The sequence below is a fragment of the Haemaphysalis longicornis genome, unplaced genomic scaffold, assembly GCF_048455015.1.
Source record: "Haemaphysalis longicornis isolate Haplotype H1 unplaced genomic scaffold, Haemaphysalis longicornis Haplotype H1 scaffold_33, whole genome shotgun sequence".
Taxonomy (NCBI): domain Eukaryota; kingdom Metazoa; phylum Arthropoda; class Arachnida; order Ixodida; family Ixodidae; genus Haemaphysalis; species Haemaphysalis longicornis.
The window spans coordinates 2,528,689-2,536,100 of record NW_027526346.1 but is presented as its reverse complement, the minus strand read 5'-3'; the positions used below and the strand labels follow the sequence as shown (position 1 = coordinate 2,536,100).

General features: G+C 48.4%; 1 non-coding gene across 1 annotated transcript; it reads left to right on the top strand.

The window, feature by feature from the left end:
* The first annotated feature begins 2,617 nt into the window (after window positions 1–2,617).
* On the top strand, window positions 2,618–2,691 carry Trnai-aau (transfer RNA isoleucine (anticodon AAU)). Its single transcript has one exon. It is a non-coding gene; the product is annotated as a tRNA-Ile (tRNA).
* Window positions 2,692–7,412: the final 4,721 nt, after the last annotated feature.

The following is a 7,412-nucleotide window of genomic DNA, read 5'->3' as shown; positions in this document are numbered from 1 at the left end:
AACAGAATTTTTGTAAATTCCTTTTACACAGTAAACGCGTAACGGGGATGAATCAGCAAAGTGCTTCCACTGAGACGATTTCATTTTATTGTCTATTTTTTCTGAATTCTGAGAAAAACCTGTTTTCGTCTATGAGTGCAGACTAAGCCTTTCTTTGTTTTCTTTTCGCATGAGTCCGCGTAGGAAAAAATATTTTTCTGCCAGCATTTTTTTCGTTTGGCGAAACGTAGTCTTTAATCGATTGCCGGAAATCCAGGTCACTTGTACCGCGTGCGTTACTTTTAAATAATTACACAAACCGGAAATAGTGTCCTTGGTGCAAACTTTGGGTGCGTGCTTCAGCTGTCTCTAAGTGAAAATAGCTTGAAGACGCTTATTTATAGTTGTAACACCCCGTATGGTAGCAGTAAGGGCTGTTCGAATTTCCGAAATGGTCGAATGTAGAATTCTATTAACTTCTATTTGCTTTGGTGAATGAGTCGAGCAGTGCGCACCAGACGGTACTCGAAATTCAAAACATGGCTCGAACAACTCATGGATATTTTTGACATAGTGTCGGAATATTCCGAAAACCAAAGCGGTGATATATTTGTGAACAATTCTCCCAACAATTCCCCAGTGCTTGAAGAGCGCTCCTCCCCGTCGAGAAGAAGCTTGAGCTTTTGGCCCAAATGCTGAGCTTGAGCTTGAGCATGAGCCGAGTGCTGAGGAAAGAAGAAGGCGTCGAGCTTGGGACACTATCACTATCGTTAGCTAGAGGAGGAAGGCGTGGCATTAAAGGAGTTTTTATCGGTGCCGTGGGTCTCAGTCCAGTTACTCAACATTAGGCCCAGTGGACTGCATGATGGCCCAGCGAATCTTCAAGGCTCGCGAGGCCTGGGAATCTCCTGCTTGGGAAATTTCTCGATCCTGCGATCCCGGAGGCCATGCCCTTGGAAGGTGACTGCCATGGCCGGCTGCTTGACGCTACACAACGCCCGCACAGAACCCGGAGACGACACAGAGGACTTGGGCCAACTGCTACGGCTTATAGACATCCTCCAAGCACAGATTTCGCACCTCGTCAACGCGGCAGACAACGCATTGGAGCAGCGCCCTGCGAAACCAAGTATGCTGAAAACCCGTCTGAATGCACACAGCAAAAACAAACCAGCCTGGTAAAGCATGACAGTCAGAAACTTATTTGTATCGGAAGACTGCGCAAAGGAATATGAAGAGTCGGACATATACCTCGCAATGATTATTCTGAATAATTGGCTGCTTCGCGTGAAATTACCGAAGAATGGCTACGTCTGCACAAACCCGCAAGACAGTAAAGGCAAGCCTTCGTGGAGACATCTTGGCACCGTCACTAAAGCTGCATCTCTCCGAACGTCACGCAGAACTCCACCGACTTCTCTAGTTTTGGAGAACTTTTAGTCCCCGCCAACGAATCTCTGACAGCAGCGACACCGGAGGCAGCCACTGACTTTTCTGGATGCATCGTCTACTCTGCATCTTTGTGCCAGGGCGCCGCCACAGAGCGAATTCATACCGCATCGAAATGAAGAGCCTGACGAACCTATGACAGACCTTCCCAAGCGTGTGACATGAAATTGGGTCACTAAATAAAGGCTTTTAGAGTATCGGCACTCTTTTCTCTCATTGTTATGTGCCGCCAGGATTTTCATTGGTCGGTCGGCACCACGTGATATTTGTTTACATATGGGCGCAGCCATTTTGTTTCTGGGCGACGGACGCTAGAGCGGCCCGTGGCAGGCTGCCCGTCACAACCAGCGGCGGTTTCGTTGGGAGAGGTGGTAACACTGCAAGCCAGAAACAAAATGGCCCCCAGACGCTTCCGGGGCCCCAGACGCATCGAGCTTAAGACACTATCACCATCATTAGCTAGAGGAGGGAGAAGTGGCATTAAAGGCGTTTTTAGCGGTGCCATGGCTGTAGGTCCAGTTCCTCAACACCAACGGTTGAAAAAGCTTGAAATTTTGGAGAAAGGGTTGGGCTGTTGGCGTAACACTTCCTTGTTTATTTTTATGTATTGTTTCAACAAAGTAAGCAAGCTCGACGCAACTCAAAAAAGCACAGCAGGGGTACGAGCGAGGTTCACACGAAAAAGAAAAAAAAAAACCCTCAGGGTTCTTTCACGCCCTTTCGTTTCAGGAGGTACACTAACTTGAGTAAAAATTGTAAAATTCACATTAGTTCCTCTTATAGATTGCAGCGCATAGTATTAAGTTTTTTATTATGATGATTATATGCAGAATTGATGATTGGCAAGCTCAAAAAGAACGTATGCAGATAAAAACACTGGCAAAAACTATTGTTTTGGGGTTTTGTTTGTCAAGTCGCAATTTCTGTTCCGATTTTGACATGGAGAAACCACAAGAGAGCATTTTTCAAACTTTACTGACTCTCGAGACGACAGTTGACGTCTGCATCCACTGCTTTGCGGTTCCAATAGCTGTCTCAGAAAATGTGGCTAGCTCATACCTCCCGCCCGCCCTGCCAAAGTTGCTACCAAACTCGCAGTGCTCCGTTAATTACCGTTAATTAAGATAACTTGCGGAACACAACGGGTGACGCAGCTTTTGTACTATTTTGTCAACTGCCGGGAGCGTCTGGCCTGCTAGCTCAGTCGGTTAGAGCGTCGTGCTAATAACGCGAAGGTCGTAGGTTCGATCCCTGCGCAGGCCAAGCCTTTTTTTCTTTTTTTCAGCCTGTGGGGTGTGTTTACAATGCAAACACTTGTTTAAAACGCAAACAGTTTCCCTTCCATTGAAGGCTTGGAATTTTCTAGGACAAGCGTTCCTCATTTCCAGCAAGGCAAATGTCAGTTGTAACAACCGGACAACAGGTGCGTTTACGCACTTTACACGTCTTCGTTCATTTGCAAGACGGGGGGGGGGGGAAGGGGGGGGGGGCTTAAAGACGATAGTCTTTCTTGGGAGGAACAAGACATTACGCAAATTTATAAGGCATAAAATCAATAGATAAGTGATATTTGCAGTGCTCCTTTATTTGGAAATTCATAGATGCTTGGTTTTTGCGATAGCAAACGAAATACCACATCAACGGCAGAAAACCGTCACCTGCTGTTGCCAGCGCCACCTCCTGGCGGTATTTAGGAAGTCAAATGGAGACAGAAAGAACAATCTTGAATGAGTCTGGCGATGTCAGCCGAGCTAAGCCACCTGGCTTGCAACGCCTGATGAATGCGGGGACAATGATGATTATAATGATTAAGAAAAACACAAATGATTTTAAATATTTACAAAGTCTGATCAAGGCTTGTAAAGCAACAAAAGGTTCCATTTGATGGGATCGATGTTTCGCTTGGGACGCTCGTGCAGTAGGGCATCGTAGTTCTATAGATGTTGTAGTAGGGTGCCTCAATTCATCGCGCCTCCGCCGTACGGCAGCGCTGGCATCGGGACACCCGACTTGTAGCAGTGGATCGCGGTAAATTTAAATTGACTTGAGGAAGCTTCTAGCGTGTTATCTAGGGAGGAACGAGACGGGAAAGAAACAGCATGAGAGGTAAGCGGGAAAGAAAAGGAGGCCTTTACATGGCAGGGGCCCCAGCCAACTATCCTCTTTCGGCGACATTTGCAACAAAAGCAGCCGATACGCCGCCATTTTTTTTTCGTGCAGTAAAACAACGAAGAACATAAAAGACGAGCGTAACGTGCGAGGGCGCGCGTGCACGCCTCGCTTTATCTATCCGGTGTTGCCACGGTTGGCGCAAACTCTTTCGTATCTCGCAAAGGCGGAAGCAAACCAGCGTACCCATAGGTGCACGCGCCGAAACAGTTAACCTGCAAAACAGCCGGGGGTCCGTGCATCAATCGACCTCGGTGGGTACTTGCGCAATTGCCACGCGGTTGCTCTCGCGACGGGCACCGATAAGGTTGCACCGCGCCTACATGAGCATGCGCAGTTCGTTCCAAGTAGACCACGTATACCTGTAACTGCGTACAGCCGTCCAGGCGCGGATTGTTATCTGGAGACTCGATGACGTCAGGCCGGCGACTCGATATAGACACACGGTACTGCGCGGACTTCCCTGACAAAGATATTGCCGCACACAGGAACACAATCGGCGACGTTGTGGCGCTCACGGCGCCTCGAAGCGAACGAGTTTCCTTCGGCTGACTGGCTTTCGTGTAACTCGTGCCCTGGGTGAAGCTTGTGCTGAACACCAGTGACCTCTTACGTTTGTTGCCAATTTCGGGGGTAACTTACCGCAGAGTTAACGGTCTTTTCAATATCGCACTAAACACATATACTGGAAATCAGTGGGAACAAAAATAAGGGAGATAACTTTCCTTTCGCCTATACCCTGCAGTGCGTGTGATTCGATTGATTGATTGATTGATTGATTGATTGATTGATTGATTGATTGATTGATTGATTGATTGATTGATTGATTGATTGATTGATTGATTGATTGATTGATTGATTGATTGATTGTGGGGTTTAACGCGCTGACGCAACGCAGGCGATGAGGCTTGCCGTATTGGAGGGCTCTGGGTTAATTTTGACCGATTGGGGATCTTAAACGTGCGCTGAAATTTCGAACACACGGGCGTTTTCTCTTTTCGCCTGCATCTGGAAAGCGGCCGCCATGGGCGCGAATCGAACCCGTGTGCTTGGGCTCAGCAGCACAACGCCTTAGCCACTGAGCCACCGCGGCGGATAGTGCGTGTGAGTCACACGAACTGCAGGGTAGGTGTTATGTGTCAAGATTGTCATTAAGAACACGGTAATAACTTATTCAAAAACTTATGGAAATAACTTATTCTACCCACGGTCGTGCCTATAAGCAATGACCAATGACAGCGAGGCGACGTTGGTGTAATGTGTGATGACGTGGTTTATGCTTGCTACCCTTCACATGGTAAATTACAAAAAGAAATATTTAAATGGAAAGAAGGGTAGGAGTACAAAATGGAGGGAGGGGAAACGCGGCCGAAGTTCAATGGCGGGAAATGAATTTGGCGGAATGTCCCAACGGGGTGAACGCAAGGCGTCGCACCCGGCTGCAATGTCCGGGAAATCCTTCACACAAATTTTGCAGATACAGAGAATGTTTCAATTAAATGACAAGGGCGGAGGGGCTCAGATACTTCTCTGGCGACAAACAGATCACGAGCAGGGCTGTTAGCCATTTCGATGGTAACGACCTCAGTGAGTGTATACGTTAGGGAGGAATGCCCTCTACAGATTTTAGGTCTTCTCACAACAGTCTGGAGTGAGTGAGTGAGTGAGTGAGTGAGTGAGTGAGTGAGTGAGTGAGTGAGTGAGTGAGTGAGTGAGTGAGTGAGTGAGTGAGTGAGTGAGTGAGTGAGTGAGTGAGTGAGTGAGTGAGTGAGTGAGTGAGTGAGTGAGTGAGTGAGTGAGTGAGTGAGTGAGTGAGTGAGTGAGTGAGTGAGTGAGTGAGTGAGTGAGTGAGTGAGTGAGTGAGTGAGTGAGTGAGTGAGTGAGTGAGTGAGTGAGTGAGTGAGTGAGTTTTATCGCTCAGCCAGTCAGTGAGCCAGCCAGTCAGTCAGTCAGTCAGTGAGCCAGCCAGTCAAACTAGCTTGCCTTTAACAGCAACGATTAGGCAGGGCTGAAAGACGCATATTTAAGACGGGCTCGAAATCAGGATTTACCGCGTTCGGTTCGTTTAACGTATCTTAGGCTGTAACGTACGCATGAGAGCTTCTGTTGTTGCTGCTGAACATGCCCTCGATCGGCAACGCGGACACACCAGACGGAATCGGAACCATAGGCATTGTGATCGTGCAAAAACAAATTCCCCGGTCTTTAAGCATCCCTCGTCTCGGCCGAAAAAAACGCACAAAAATTTCTATCACAGGCACCAGCGGGATATATAATGACCATTTTAATACTACCTACAGGATATGATATCCACTCAGCCTCAACAAAAGTGAATCCTTCATCAACGAAATATCGCTATCGCCCGTATTCTTTGTCTCCAAATGTGTCCCGATTCTTCACAAACGTCGGCGGCCGAGTGGCCAGTGATGTGATCGGAACCTTACAGCCCCAGTGGTGAGTACAGCTGGTTACCGCTCCTGCATCGCGATACAGCTACAAGAGTAGCGGTATCGCGATGCACTTCCTGTGAGGGACAGCTCCTCTCACGAGGACGAATAAATGAATTTCACGGGTACTCCGCTGTCGCCAGCATTGAAACATCCTATTAGGTTCCCACGCCCCGCTCCACTTCATTCGCCGTAAAAAGAAAGCGTGCAATTGCAGGTTTGGAGCCGTTTCGGTAGAAAAATGCAGCTTCACAAACACCATCAAGTCTGGGGGTGGTCGCGCACAGGCCGAAATGCCGCAGCCTGTCAAGCTTGACATTTGGTCAACGATAAGATATCACGGAGACCCTCGCCCCTCGTTCACTCCCGCTCGTTGCTCCTCCTTTTTACTCGCCATGCCATTTTTCATTTGCACTTCCTCCGTGCGATCGTGTGCGAAACTGCTATCTGAAAAACCGCTATGCGGCCGATAGTGCCAGCGGAAGCGAGTCGGAAAAGTGTGGGGTTTTAGGGTTCCCATCCGGTTTGTTTCCTAAGAAGAAGGGAGGGGGGGGGGGGGGGGGGGAGCATCGAATCTTAGTAAACTAAAGACAGATGAGCTGAAAGGAAGAGAATTAGAGAGAAATAATGAGTGATAGGGAAGGGTTAAGAACGCCGCTGCTTACGGTTTCATCTCACAGATGAGAATGCTCTGAGAGATGAGATGAGATGAGGTTGTTTTTCGCAGATCGGAGACCAAGCCCCAGCTCCGTAAGTCGCAGACATGACCGGGCACTCCACTGGAAAAAAATAAAACAGCAGGGGAAAAAGGCAGTGTCGGTGCTAGGCCATGTTATTTAGTCAGCGTTGGTCTAGCGGGAAAGCTCTTGTCAGAAAACTGCGGCCGCCAAAGCTGCCACGTCGTGGGGCGACCGTGCGCTTGTGGTCGAATGCAGCGAACAGCGAGGGTAAGAAGTTTATTTATTAAGTGCAGAGCAATTTAGGGGCTCGCCTTGTCGTCGTAGCCTGCTAGCTGGACCCAAGTAGAGCCACACGGCGTTCCGTCGTCGCGGCGTAACCCAGAGGCTTCGAAAGCCAAGCGGTTTATACAGTCATAAGCGTTCGAAACTCGTGAACCCCTGGCGTTTGTCATACATCTCCCCGTTATTTAGAGCAGAGAAAACTACAGGAACATTTGAGGCAAAATATACGTAATTAAACGGCTGCGCCCGCGTTGCTAAGTAAATGAACGAGCGTTCATTTAGTTAAGAACGCTCGTTGGGTTGGTTTTTCCGATAGTAAGCGAAAAAAGTGGCACTGCAACGCCGGCATGTGCGGGAGGAAAAGAAAGCACAAAAAGAACAGAACTCCCGTTGGCGCAGTTTCAGG